This window comes from Conger conger, chromosome 10, assembly GCF_963514075.1.
Source record: "Conger conger chromosome 10, fConCon1.1, whole genome shotgun sequence".
Taxonomy (NCBI): domain Eukaryota; kingdom Metazoa; phylum Chordata; class Actinopteri; order Anguilliformes; family Congridae; genus Conger; species Conger conger.
In genome coordinates, this window is record NC_083769.1 from 24,652,582 (window position 1) to 24,666,173 (window position 13,592).

At 44.3% G+C, this 13,592-nt stretch overlaps 1 protein-coding gene across 2 annotated transcripts in view; it reads left to right on the plus strand.

Annotated features, from left to right (window-relative positions):
- LOC133138399 (ankyrin repeat and SAM domain-containing protein 1A-like) overlaps positions 1 to 13,592 on the plus strand; it is a 94,846-nt gene that overhangs the window by 823 nt on the left and 80,431 nt on the right. The gene's annotated exons all lie outside the window — the stretch shown is intronic.

Genomic DNA, 13,592 nt, shown 5'->3' on the forward strand with positions numbered 1-13,592 from the left:
AAAGACATTCCTTAAATATTTGCTTCCATTTATGAAGTGCACCTCCCTTTCTCCCCTCGCCATGTTTAATAACATATTAACACAGGGCATGTAGGTATCTTGGCTGCGGCACACACAAAGTAACACTTGTGTTGGTTAGATGGCTAACTTGCCTAACTCTGGTTCACAAGCTAGGTCCTGGTCTCTTTTTTATTATCTTTATGCTTTCAACTTAACGTGAACACAATCACCTTGCTAGGTATCTTGGTAGTTGGTTATTAGAAACGTACTGCCACTAGAAATTTTGCCTGCTAGACTTTTGGGAAAGATTTTTGGGAAATCACCAAGCAAATTTTTATCGCGTCTAGGCTATATCATTTTCGCACATTTACAAGATTTGGTGAAATTTCCTTTTTTTTTTTAATCGAACATGTTTTATCCATTTCTAATATGCTGTAGTAATGAATACGAGTAGTGAAGGGGCGTATCGTTGTGAGGATATAAACTCATGATAAAAACCAATACATTGAAAACATCACAGCGAAACGGGTCATGATTCTTCCGCTTTTGTTCCGTCGTTTTTCGTCTAGAGCTTGCTCCAGTCAGCAAGCATGCTTTTAAAGGTGTAATCATTATTCAGCCCTTCACATCTGCATGGTAATTTACTCACCAAGCGCGTGTTATATTTGCGTGTTTCAACCTCAAATGACGTCTGTTTCCAGATGCTGAGTGTGCCCTATATTTTATCCGGTTATGCTTTTGTTTGGATGAAACAAGTGCGCATCAGCGTGCGGCACAGTACTTTTATTTGTTCAAATCAAAGCGGGAGCGGTCTATCTCAGCTCTAAAATCGTGTGACCCTGATGCGCTGATGGTGACTTTTTAAACACCATCTGATCTGAACTAGTCGTGAGGCGTACACAGATGTGCTGCCATAGCTTTAGATAAACGGCATTCAAGGCAATTTAGCCTAACTTTGTTGTCAAAACAATACAGTGAACGCTGAACTGACCACCCATATTTTCATGGACTGAACGTACATAAACTTAAAAGTAAAAGATATGTTTTAAAAGTATGTTGTGTTAAGGCGTGCGTTGTCGAATAAGTCCATATTGTCTATTCGGAATTCTATTTTCCAGGTTCCCAGGTGCACTTTGGATGAAAACGACCTAGTTAATAGTTTTATTCCATTCCTTTTTTTCCTAATGAATAATGCAGAAGCATTGTCCTTCAGATGCCAAGGTTACCTTTGGAAGCCCTCCTGCAATTATAGAACAGCATGTGGCAAATGCAGGTCTGACCAAAATAAATTACGTCAAGGTGCAGACGTCTTTACGCCAGCACACCTTGGGGGGAACAGCTGCTCATTTCTTATTTTTGAAGTACGTAATTTTCATGTCCCCAGGAAAAAGGTTATACTTTCCATATATGATGACTAAGAGATGCCAGAAAATTGTCCCTTGGTCACTTTGTGCCTTTGACAAAAACAGTCTACCACATTGTTGCTAGGTACGCTGATGTTATAGCATTATTCTGTGTGTGGTGTTGAGGGAGTATTCAACTGAACTGACAATTTCACATTTGTCAAAACAAGTGTGTTTGTGTGCATGTATATGTGTGTGACTGAGTCTAAGTACTATTGCGTCATAACACCCAGCATATGATGTGGCCACACAAATGCTGTTGGATCTGCTATGCCCGATCAATGTCTGGCAGTTCTCCCCAGCGATAATGATGATGAGGTTAGCATCATATAGCCTAAGCCGGAAAGGTTGTGTGGCAGGCACTGGCAGCATTTCACCTCTTCCTTACAACACCCAGCTCAATCCCATACCATCCTCTGCAGCTTTGTTTTGAGTTTAGCCCTCCCAGCAAATCTTTTCCGCATTCAATTATTGATTCCCCGGCCACTGATATTGAACATAGCATGGTGTTCTTCCTGGGGATTGTTACAAGTGTTTCATTTGATTAACTTGTGGAATCAAATGTGTCAATATGTTTTAAGTTCTAATATCAAGTACCTAACTCATACGGCCATTCCTTCCATTCCTTCCATACCTCTCCCTTCCAGTTAGGATGGCCCAGTAGACCGCGGTTCCCAAATTGTTGGTCGTCAGAGGCGATGTGCGCCATGTGATACTGCACCCACTAATGCCATGCATTAAGATGTTTTTCCTCGTCTTGCTAAATTTTTTACCAAGGCGTAGGTCTCAGATGATGTGCTGGCCCATGTATGTTCTTAGTTAAGGGAAATGAATACATATTTGGTATCAGTGACACAATGTCACTGAGGGCAGAATGAGGAACTTGAAAGGGGCGCTTTGGAGGCTTTATACTTGTCCTGGACCACAGACAATGCTGTCCCCTGTGAGCAAAGTCCTCCTCTTTAATGCTCTCCTGTAACCATATAGGCCTAAATATCAGACCTAGAGGCTATGTTGACATCTCTGTGTATGTTACCTTTAGCACTTGTGACAATGTGTTGTACGGTTTGCGCTGTTTGTTTTGGTTCAATTTGTCCTCCTGTGGTTTTGTGGTGTGACAGCTTTGATTCAGTTTATCCAAGCTAAAAAGCTCTTGGCCTTCTCTCATACTTTAAAATGATGCATTCAAGAAACGAGGAACCCAGGATTCTTCTGAGGAAAAAAAGAAAATCACTTTCATTTCTAGATTATTTTGTGCTTTGCACCTTCCATTTCTAGACTAAGTAGAGTTTTTCTTTTCATATCTAGAGTAACTGGACCAAAGCCTGTTAGGTTACCCGGTCAGTTTGGATACGTGAAGTTTGGATAAACAGGGTTCTTCTGTACTGCTTAAATCCTTTGTACATGCAGACATTTTTTCCTGTGTTCACTTTTTTCAAGACTACTCTTGGCCCACATGGATTGAAATGTGTCAGTTTTCAAGATTAAATTGAGTACTGTAGAAATCTCAAATGTGTCACACTTCAGCATTAAGTGTTGATTGAGCCAGAAAGACAGTGCTCAGTGCAGAGTTGTTTGTGTCTGTTGAATTCATGCTGTTTCTCTGTTTGCTCCCAAGAGCAGTATGGGCGGCGTGCTCAGACATGCAGTGTTCCAGGAAAGCTGGGGCAGCGCTATGTGACACGGAATGCTTCTCGTTCCTGCATGGCAGGTCCGCAGCTTGAAACACGCTCAAGGAACCTGATCGACTAGCAGGCAGCCCTAACGTATGCTGTATGTAAGCTGTATTCTTGTCCCTATCAGGGGTAGGGACGTTGCACCTCAGCATCCCCCTCCGCTCCCCTTTGTTTGGTGCCTGTAACTGAACAGCCCTGCCAGAAAGCCAGGCTTCTGCCATCTCGCCTTCTTTGTAAATAAACAGCTTTGGGGAACCCAGACCTCAAGCAAGGTGTGTCAAGTCTCAGCACCATCTCATCTCCTTCATCCAATTGAAGCTCCCAAAAAGGGAAGCAGGGAGCCATGACTCACGACCGTATTATAAAATACCCTCGGTTAAAGGTTATGATGGGCTGTGAGAGGAGACCTGGCATCTCATGATGTGATATGGGCACCCAGGTTAGCAGTAACCACTGGTCTGAACCCCTTCCGCTTCCAGGTCGTTTCCTAACAGGATTCCCAGCTGTGTGTAAGGGGTTCTGCGGATTTGGTGTGTCTGCTGAGTTGGGGTCCCTTGCAGTGAAGCCTGCTGACCGTAGAAAATCACGGAGAACCAGGCCTGTGTCTGTCTGAGTGTGCTCTCTCCCTCAGGAAGTGAAGCAAGCGAAAATGGTCCTTTCTAAATGCTACCATTGCCTTTTGAAGTCAATGTTCTTTTCTCCTTCTGCTATAGGCAAGAGTTTTTCCCCCTCCCCTCTGTGAGTGTAGGCTTCTCTTGAGTTCCCTCATGCTATTGAGTTATTTCTTTAATGCAGTTCTAATAATGTGGGCACAAGTGTTTTTGCTGACTGCATCTCTGTCACCGCTGAGGCTACTTCCTTCTTCTCTGCTGTGAGAAGTCTTCTGTGTGGTTATGTTGTGTTTACACATTTGGCTTGTAAGCTTTAAAGCAATACATATTGCTACGTATAATGCTTATATATGTATATAATCTCATATTTCTTTAAAGAAATCACACAACCACACAGTCTTGAATGTTATGCCTCTAACATGTCGGAGAGGTTAGTGAGGCTTTCTTCTTCTGCTGCCTGTCAAGTGACCTCTCTGCTTATCTTCCTGCTCTGCTTTGTCAATTGGTGTCAGTCTGCTGGGGGCAACATTAGCCCAGGAGGTTCAAGCAGTCATCTGGCATCTGACCACTGCCCTATGGACTTCTTTTTCTCATTCGTAATTGGTTATAATATTGAAGTGTGAAGGGTTGTGGACCAGGGCCTCTGACCTGCAGGTTGCAAGTTCAAGTCTTTGTTGGTCTTCATTTTTGTCGAGCAAGCCAGTTTAACCTTTATTGCTTCAGAAAAAGTCCTGGAACAGCAGCTAGTCTTTAGCCTTTCAGTCCATGTCATCATTTAAGTTCTGCTTACTGTTGTTTTCCTGTAGGCCTGCACATCGACCAGGGCAGGCGGCGGAATGCATTTGTTGTAAAAATGAATTTATGTTGGAGCAGGCTTGCTAAATTAGCTAATTCTGTGAGATCAAAGAATGGCAGATGTGTTGGCATATGAATGTGCCTGACCAGGTGCTTCCTAATGTATGTTGTCAGCAGTTCTCAAACACCAGCAAAATCTGCAGACTTCATGGCAGACTTGTTTATTTTCCCTGGCGGTGATCTACCGGCCTGTTGAGCTAGCTGGTAGTGCTAAAATAGGTTGAGATCATGGGTCTAGATGATGCCCTTTGAAAATGGGTTGCTGAATTGTTCTTTCTTCCCCATTTCTCTCATAAAGTGATCGCACCTTGGAAGGAGTAGCATATTGATATCTAGGCTTATTCATAAAAACATTTGCCACTTGGTTAGTATGGTCGCAATTCTAGGGACCACTACCACGCAAATACTGCAGCGTATTATTTTCCTATCAGACTTGCATCCATATCATGTCTTGATGAATGTCTTTTTACTTCCAGACCTCGTTAATGGGTAGGGAGGATCGATTATGTTATTACTCCCGAAGCGCAGGTTATGGCACTCCGTTATTACGGCTTCTGCTCGCGTTCCTCTCGTCGTCTCCGGGGCATTGAGGAGGTGCGTTATGGTTATGGATGAAGCACCTTTGAAGATATTGAACTGCGGCTGCAGAAATGTTACACTCACCCACAGAAGAAGGTGGTTAAAATGTCACCTTCTGTCAACCCAGTTCTTGCAGAAGGAAAGGTCAGTTGAGCGCACGCATATAAAATATGTCAGGATGATGAATCCTTTAGACGATGGCTTTTTTATATCACCATATGAAAGTGCTATTTTAGACTATTTGTGACACTCAGGAGCTTATTCACAGCCCCAGTGCGTGAGCACACCATCAGCCGAGGTACAACATTGTACACCTTTAAGCACTTTTTGACTTGGGTGTGCAAGTGATCTGCAAATGAAAGGAATTTAGATGATGAATGAATTACCAAAAAATACTGAATTCACCCAACTTGGCCTGATATTTCCCAGCTTCCTAGCTCGCCATCTCAACAGCAGCCTTCACCAACCTTTTTTCAGCCCTTGGCAAAAATGCCAAATCTTAACAGTACAACGATTTCCCAATCTAAAAACAAATAGATAAAAAATATTTTGCCGAAAATGTATGCTGATATTAATCCGTCTGCTGCTAATCTTGTTCGACAGCAGAGGAAAGGACATATGTTTTCCAGTACATGCAAGGAAGTGTTTACCAGTATCAAGTAGGCTATACTGTAAGCAGATGCGCAAGACTGGCCTGAATACCTGCTTAGGAAACCCGTTAACTTTGAGCTAAGACATATAACCTAAGAAAGTGTGCAAGTCTTCCGAGTCTGAATCAGGCCCTTGGTGTTTATTGTACTACATCTGGAAATTAATAATGAGAGAATTAACCGTATAGTGGTTGGAGCTGCTTTGGGCAAATGTGCTGTGTTCTGAGTTGATGGAAATGGATAAATTCATGTGGTTTGAATTGACTTACTCTAAATGCAAAAAGCGCACTCTAATGCAAATGCGAAAGGTCTCTAGCCCCCCACAACAACAGCAGCAATGCTAATTAACATGCTGATTTCAAGTTGCACACATTTTTGTTTTGACTGACCTTGCAAACAAGCATGCCCATCAGATGAAAGCTGAACATTTGGTCATTGCCAGGATGAATTTGACTGCAATCTGATGCAGACAATGCTTGTACGATAGTGTGTTATTATTACAAACTTACTTGGCAAGCAAATCATGGTAGAGCTATCCATCCCAAAATGTGGGCTTGCACATGTTAGAATGCCTGCTGGTTACCTGAAGGGGTTAGCAAGCTATTTTATGAACTCACGTTTCAAGCCTCCAGGCTTGCCAGTTTAGTAAAGGTTTAGTGTAATGTTCGATAATATACCACCTGCTGGTTACTATCATCATTAAATGTTTTCCATTTCGATCTACTTTTACCGCAGTTGAGAAAAAAACGGTGAAATCCATAACTAGCAGAAATTCATAGTCACATTAGCACTATTTATGTTGAACATGTTGTTTAATTTTTATTTTATTAATGTCTCATGGATATATTGGTGTACGTGTCGGCCTGTGACGTGTGCAGGTCATTTATCTTGTTTGTGTGCTTTCTCATACATCAATGACTCAGTCCAGAGGTGACATTGTTTAGCAGTGGTTGAAAGTCCCAGCTGTCACACCATAATTAGGGCCTTGTTTGATCCTGGATTGTTTTTGTCCCTTGGTGTGAATAATAACAGAACAGCAAACGCATATTCTATCAAATTATACATGGTCATGGCCATCTTATCTGCTAATAAGCAACAAACGCAAACAAACAGAACCAGTGCTGACTGGTGCTTTGGCACTTATGATCATTATCCTCACTCATGACCTGCAGTTTGAACCCAGGCCGATCAGCTGATGACGTCTGAGAAACAGAATCAAAAGCAACATGGGCATGACAAATTACTCGAACATTTCCGCCTTGAATTCTTGCTATAGACGGAGACGAGAGCACTAAGGAAGGTCCCTCTTAATGCCGTTGCCATTGCAGGACATTGCCTTTCCCATTTTTGAGTATCCCGTTTTGTCAGTTTTGTAAGAATCCTTATACATCGGAATGATGCTTTCATCCTGTATAAAATGACTGCTGGAATGGCAGTTTGGGATTCTCCGATGGCAAATGTCTCAATACCAAACCACGTCCGACCACACCAGACCAGAGCTTCTGTCCTGTCGAAGGCACCAGTTCCTGGTCCATTCTTCACTTGATTCTACAGTTGCTGTGAATAGATGGTGGCTGGCCTTTATTATTATTATTATTATTATTATAGATTTAGAGTCTTTATAGTGTTGTGAGGATGCTGATACTTTGTGGGAAAGATCTTTCACAGAGTGAGTAACTACTGTTTTTTGTTCTTTAGAAAAAACTGTCTGAACTAGAAACTAAACTTGGCAGTAAAACCACAACAATTTAGTTCCTAATAAGACCTCTTACTGAAAACAGGCTTAAAGACCATTGTTATTTTTATCCTCTGTGGTCACTTTGTAGGAACGAAACAAGTAGCTTCCCTATCATGGATGTATGTTTCAGTGGAAAACATGCCACCTCTTATGAACTCCTGCTGATGTATGTTTCCTCTGACCTGTTTTGACCCTTTCTTTGAAAGGCTTCAGATTCGTTCAGCAATTCTCCTGGTGCGGCAGAAAACAAACACGGTTTTGTGAGCAGCAGATTAATAGATATAACCGCTGTGTGTGCGCATTCCCTGTTCTTGGAGGGCGATTGATGCATCTACATTTGAACCTCAGCCTGAGGTCTCCTGACCCAGATGTGGCTGTTGTGCTCAGCAGTGATTGGCCCACCTGCCCAGCTGCACAGGCTGGCTCCCGCCGGCCCATAAGGGCTGTTATACATGCACTTCAAACCTGTTTAAAAAAAAAAAAAAAAAAAAGAGTTTGTCTTACAGCGTCAGCACAACGTCCCACTGAACCCCACCTCTTCTGTACCACATCCTATTTTTGCAAGTTCAGTTACATTTGCAATTTCCTGTCTAAACCCTTTTTTATTTTTTTTATTTGCTTATTTCTGAGCAAGTTCTCTGCATTTGCAGACACCAGAACTGAACGTAAGCATTGGTAATGTCAGCTTATTGATGGTTTCACATTCTCTATTTATCTGTAGCTGTAAGCTTTCCGGCACAGTGGCAATAGCTGACAAATGCGGGGCTCGTTTCCTTTTTTGGAATGTGAAAGGCTCTTTTTCTGAATTTGAAAAGCTCTTTTTCTGTTGCATCCTGTTGGCACTGCACTGCCTGGTGTAGATAAGGCCAAGTTCCTCTCTTCTCATCCCTTGGGAAGTTTAGCATGTACTGCAGCTCGATACTCTGTCCTCCATCTTAGCTGCATCTTCAGCAGTCTGGCGGAGAGAGGTGCCTGCAGGCTGCAGGCCTTTGATGTGGAGTCTGCGGTCACACGCTTCAAGGTGTGAGAAGGAAGTGGTTGTGGTCTCACAAACTGCACCCACCTTTCCTGCATAGTGGTGGCGAGCGTGGGTGGATGTGGTGGCTCCCATATTGTGGGCTGGCTACATGTTTTCGATTTGCAAACTTTTCCTCTGAAATCATTTGTCGCCCAAAAGGTCTGCTGATCCCAATCCAGATTCATAGCCGGGGAGACATTTAAAGCAGTATCCCCTCTTTTAATCCAGAGCAGCTTGCTGCATTTGATCAGGTAGGCCCAGATGGACAGATACAAGGTTAGCTCTTCTGAAACCACGGGTATGCTCAGGTATATCAAAATAGCCTACAGTATTACAGTACTATGACAACTCTGTCCTTTCTTGTTGAAAAGACTGAATAATTGATGAAAGTGATGAATGGGTGATGCAGAAAGAGGCTGCCTTGGCTTTCTAACATTCCTGCACTGTGCATCCTCAAACCAGAAACTGCCTGGTAAAGAGCTAGAGAAGAGCTGCAGGCGCTCCTAGCGCTGAACATCAACTCTAACTAGAACGGACAAGGCAATCCCGCTCTTTGCGGGCGGGAGAACTGGGTCGCGCGTATCGCGGGGAATTGGGCTCGGTGGTCCTGACAGCTTGAAGCGGTGACTCTGCAGTGGCAGCAGGGGATATTGGAAGAAATGTATTAATAGAGCGGGAAGGGGAAAGTTTTTGGATGTCATGACACAAGCGTTGACGGATATCTTTGAGCTGTGGTAAGGTCCCTGCGGTTGCTGGACCAGATAAATGCAGCAGTGCTACAAGAACACAACTGCAAGGCTGCTGGAAGTAGGCTACTATTTGGGTTCCTCATTTGCACAGGGCACAGGGTATTTAAAGCTTGTGATGTTACGTCCTCGTAAATTCAGGAAGGGCCTGTGACTTAGCAGTACAAACAGCTGTACCGCATTTCATTCATAATAGAACAAACATGGGCTCCTATGTCGGTTACATGGATTTATCAGTATTACGGCTTTTTTGACAAAGAGAAGCAAGAATGCGAGGCAGGGTGTTTCACACAGGGAGCTGATCTGGGTTCTTGGTGCATGAAACATCATGATGCTGTACCAGACCATTACAGGCCCGTCGTGGGCTGTAGTACTGTGCAGTGGGCAAGGAAGAAACCGTTTGGAGTCGTGTGTCTTTAAACCTGGGTCGAATATGTTTCTGAAATGCTTTTATTAGACGCCTGCAACATTTGAATGGATGGTGATGACATTCTTGAGAATTATCAAAACAAAATGGCCAATGCAAAGGTATGAAAGAATGTCGCTGTATATGCCTACTGAGAATTTTTGTGAAATTATCTGTTGCTATTACAATTGTTTGTAATATGTTGGAATTTTACTGGTATCTCTTAATGGTTCAGGTATTGTAGTAATTATTTGGCTCAGGTTTGAATCTGTTGCACCCCTAGCCTACGTTTTGTGAAGGTAGAGGCTGCACTTGAACCCGCTGATTTCATATTTTGCCACAGCTCTATTCTTTAAGCGTGAAGCAGCACATCACAGTTTGCCATTTCATTCTCTCTCACAACCATTGTCTTCATTTCCAGTCCTGAAATGGAAACCTGCGTGTTGTAATCCAGCCTGCAAAGCTTTCTCCCTTTTACGTCCACGCAGTTAAGCTGTCTTGTAAACTGCGGGACATTAGCAGGTAGTTAAGATGGGTGTAGGATGCTGTGAATGGCTGGCCTGGGCAGTAAGCCCTTACGGTTGACACTGGAGCGTTTTGGTGAGGGAGCATCTGGCCTCAGCGTGCTCGGACAGTGTGTTTTGTTCGGCCAGATTGCCCTGTCAGAGCGCTGCCGCGTGCCAGACGCTCGGGGGTGCCACGCCGCAGGGCACAGCTAATCCCTCCCTGCGTTTCCGCTGCCCTAATTGGATCTGGGATAAATCTATTTATTTGACAGAAGGCTCTGGCTCATCTGGTCACCTTTCCCAAAATCTCGTTCTGTAAAAAGGGGAAAAAGTGGCACAAGTGAGGGCAGTCTCATGTCAGAATGAGCTTTTGCATTGTTCTGAATGAACTATTCAAATTAATTGCAGTGCTCATTGCCCAATGAGTTCTTTTATCATGGACTCAGACAGAGCTACTGAAACTATGAATATCTTCCATTTATCAGACTTTTCTATGTTTTTTAAAGGAAAGCACCCAAAGTATATGGGAAATATACCCTTTCTCCGTCAGTCTCCGTTTCTCTCGACTGTCTTTTTAATTTGAAAACAAGATACACTTTAGGAGAAGTTCTAACTTTTAAAACTACATTCAGAAGGTGCACAGATCACTGCGCTCAACCAGCGGAAGATGGAAGAGGAGTTTGTGCTCAGTGGTTTTAAGTTCCAACTGTCTAACTTCTCCAAAAACAACGTCTCTCGCTAAAATCTTTCAGCACGTGTATTTCAAATACACATGATAGCTTGAGCAAGGTGTATTTCTTCACTTTGAAGGAGGTAGGCAACAGACTCCTGTAGGCTTCAAGTCTGCTAAGCTAACACATTTTGCTAACATGGAATTGAGCCAGTGAAAGCACAAAAATGAAACTGAAGTCTGGGTAAGTTGGAAAAAGGGTATGTTTCCCAAAATGTTGGTGTTTTCCTTTAAAATGGTAGCTGCCAAGTTAAAGCAGCGTCTGATCAGGTTTATGCTTGGGAGATAGTTAGTCTGTAAATCCTGTGTGCTGCAGAAAGCGTGAAGCATACAGCCAGGCATACAGCTGTGGGTGAGCTCTTTGAGCTCTTTGTAGCTCAGGTCTCAGCTGGAAGGTTAAAGCGCAGCAGTGCCATGGAGAGCTGGACGCGCTTTCACTGTACACACTGGGGGAAAAGTCTGCTTTTGGGTGAGAGGCTGAGCCAGCAAGCAAACATTTGAAAGTGAATTAAAGAAGGAAAGGGAGAGAAAAAGAAATTACAAAATGGAAGGGTGTATTCAACGATTTCTTTGTGCATTTGGGAAGGATTCCATCCGTGTCAACATTGAACAGCGGAATTCGATTTCTGAGATGTTCCTCTCTCCCTGGCTTTGTTCACCAAATTACAACCCCAGAATCTCTTTCAGACCCGGGTTTCATCAAACCGATATCCCCTCAGGGAAATTAAGGATTAATTCTGCCTCTCAGAGCCAAACCGTGGGCTCCGTTGCCAGACTGTCGCAGGCAGCCCTCTCTTAACGGAGTGCTCCATGCTCGGGATTTTGAATGCTCTCCCTCTTTAAAGCAGCCCCTCTGTCTGGTGGGGTCTGGGTCCGTGTAATGGGATGAAAGGGACTGGCCAAGTGGCGGTGACTCCAGTGTTGTGCTGCTCGTTGGAGACGTGAGGTGGCACAGGAAGAGAGGCTTACCCATACCGGGCAGCTGTGCAGCCTGTGGCCCCCTTTCATCAGCCTCTCAACTGCTCCATGGCGTAACGCCAGACTCACTCTGCATGGACCAAGCCTCCATTTCACATTAGATTTTTTAGATTCGCTCAGTGTAAGCCAGAGAAACGCGATTGAAGACACCTAGCAATTATTTTTAGTGGACATCCATACGAAAATATGTAAAATGTGTGTATATATGTATATGTTCTTTGCTGTGTAGGTTTCCCTGTTGAGTTTCCAGGTGAACGGTGCGAAACTGGAAATACTCTGGCTGGGGTTCCCGTGGGATGTGGGAGGATTGTAGTGGCTGGGAGGTGGGGCCGAGGGCCTCTGCTGGGCCCTGATTGGCCATGGATCAGTTCTGGAGGCCGAAACAAAAAGACACTTATTTAATGAGGCGGTTCCTCCGGCATAATTGCAGACTGCTCTGAAAAGGCCATTACAGGCAAAGTATTTTTAGAGGGAAAAACAGTCATTATGGAGAAGCGAGATGCTTGTCAGTGCAATGGCGAAACGCATGACTAAAGGGAAGCATTCTGTTGTATGTTCGCCCCCTGCCCTTCGGGGACCCCCCACCCCCCCCATCTCCGCTGGGCGTCTCCACGACAATGGCGCCGTCATGATCGTATGGTGTCGAGCAGAGCAGAGGGGCCAGGGGACTCAGCCGAGATTAACCGTGACATCACCCCGAGTGAAATCGCTGCAGTTACTGCAGAGGGAGGGAGCTAATGGCTAATGGCTAAATGTACTCAGTCTGTGCTTTTAGGCTTCTACAAAACCGTTCCTGGGCTGAAACTCTGCAGCTTCCTGCTTTTCCTCATGCGGGATTCTGTGAAACACCGAATTGTTCACCATGTGACCTTGCACTTTTAATGTGTAATTAAAGGGTTCTGCAGATTATCGAGGGCTAACGTCCTTCTGCAATGTGGTCTGTGTAGGAGGAATTTAGGTTGTTTAATGAATGAGCACACTGTTACCTGTCTAATCCCCTTCCCTGAGTCACCGTGTACACATACCTCATTTATACCGCGCAAGTACACTCCAGCTTTGGTTCTGAATTATTTCAGAGCATTTCGTAAATGGACAGAAATCTGACTGCCTTTGTTTGTTTTTACTCAGTGAAAATTCAGTGTGTTGTAAATTCTTCTTTATCAGGGGACTCGGTTGTGTTCATGGCACACTTGATCTTCCTGGGCTTTCATTTTTATCCAGCGGGGGTGGTGACGCTCGGGATGTTTCTCCCCGGCTCTGTGCGGAAGGTATTCCCTCTGTCTGGGACTACGTTCCTTCCTGCTCCACACTCCTCCACGCCCCAGCTGCACCTGACCCCGTCCTGCATACCTGCCACCGCTCCACCATTTCCTCATTCCTTTCCCCTGGCTCACCGCTCCAGAGACGGAGCTGAGGAACAACACCCCCCCCCCCCCCCAGTCCCGTCGGGCCCTCTTTCAAGCAGTCTCGTTGCAGGATGTCAGATTAAGGTCCAGGAGCTGGCCTTATGATCGCCGGGTTCAAAGTTCACAGGTGTAGTGCTTTGCCCTTTGGGCGAGGTGCTTAGCCTGGATAGTGTTGGTAAATATCCCGCTGTGCAAACAGAAGAAAACAAGCTCTCTGATTCGTCCTAGATAAGAGCATCTGCCACCGCAAGTAATAATAGTTTTCATACCTTGCCAAGAGTCTGGAGCTG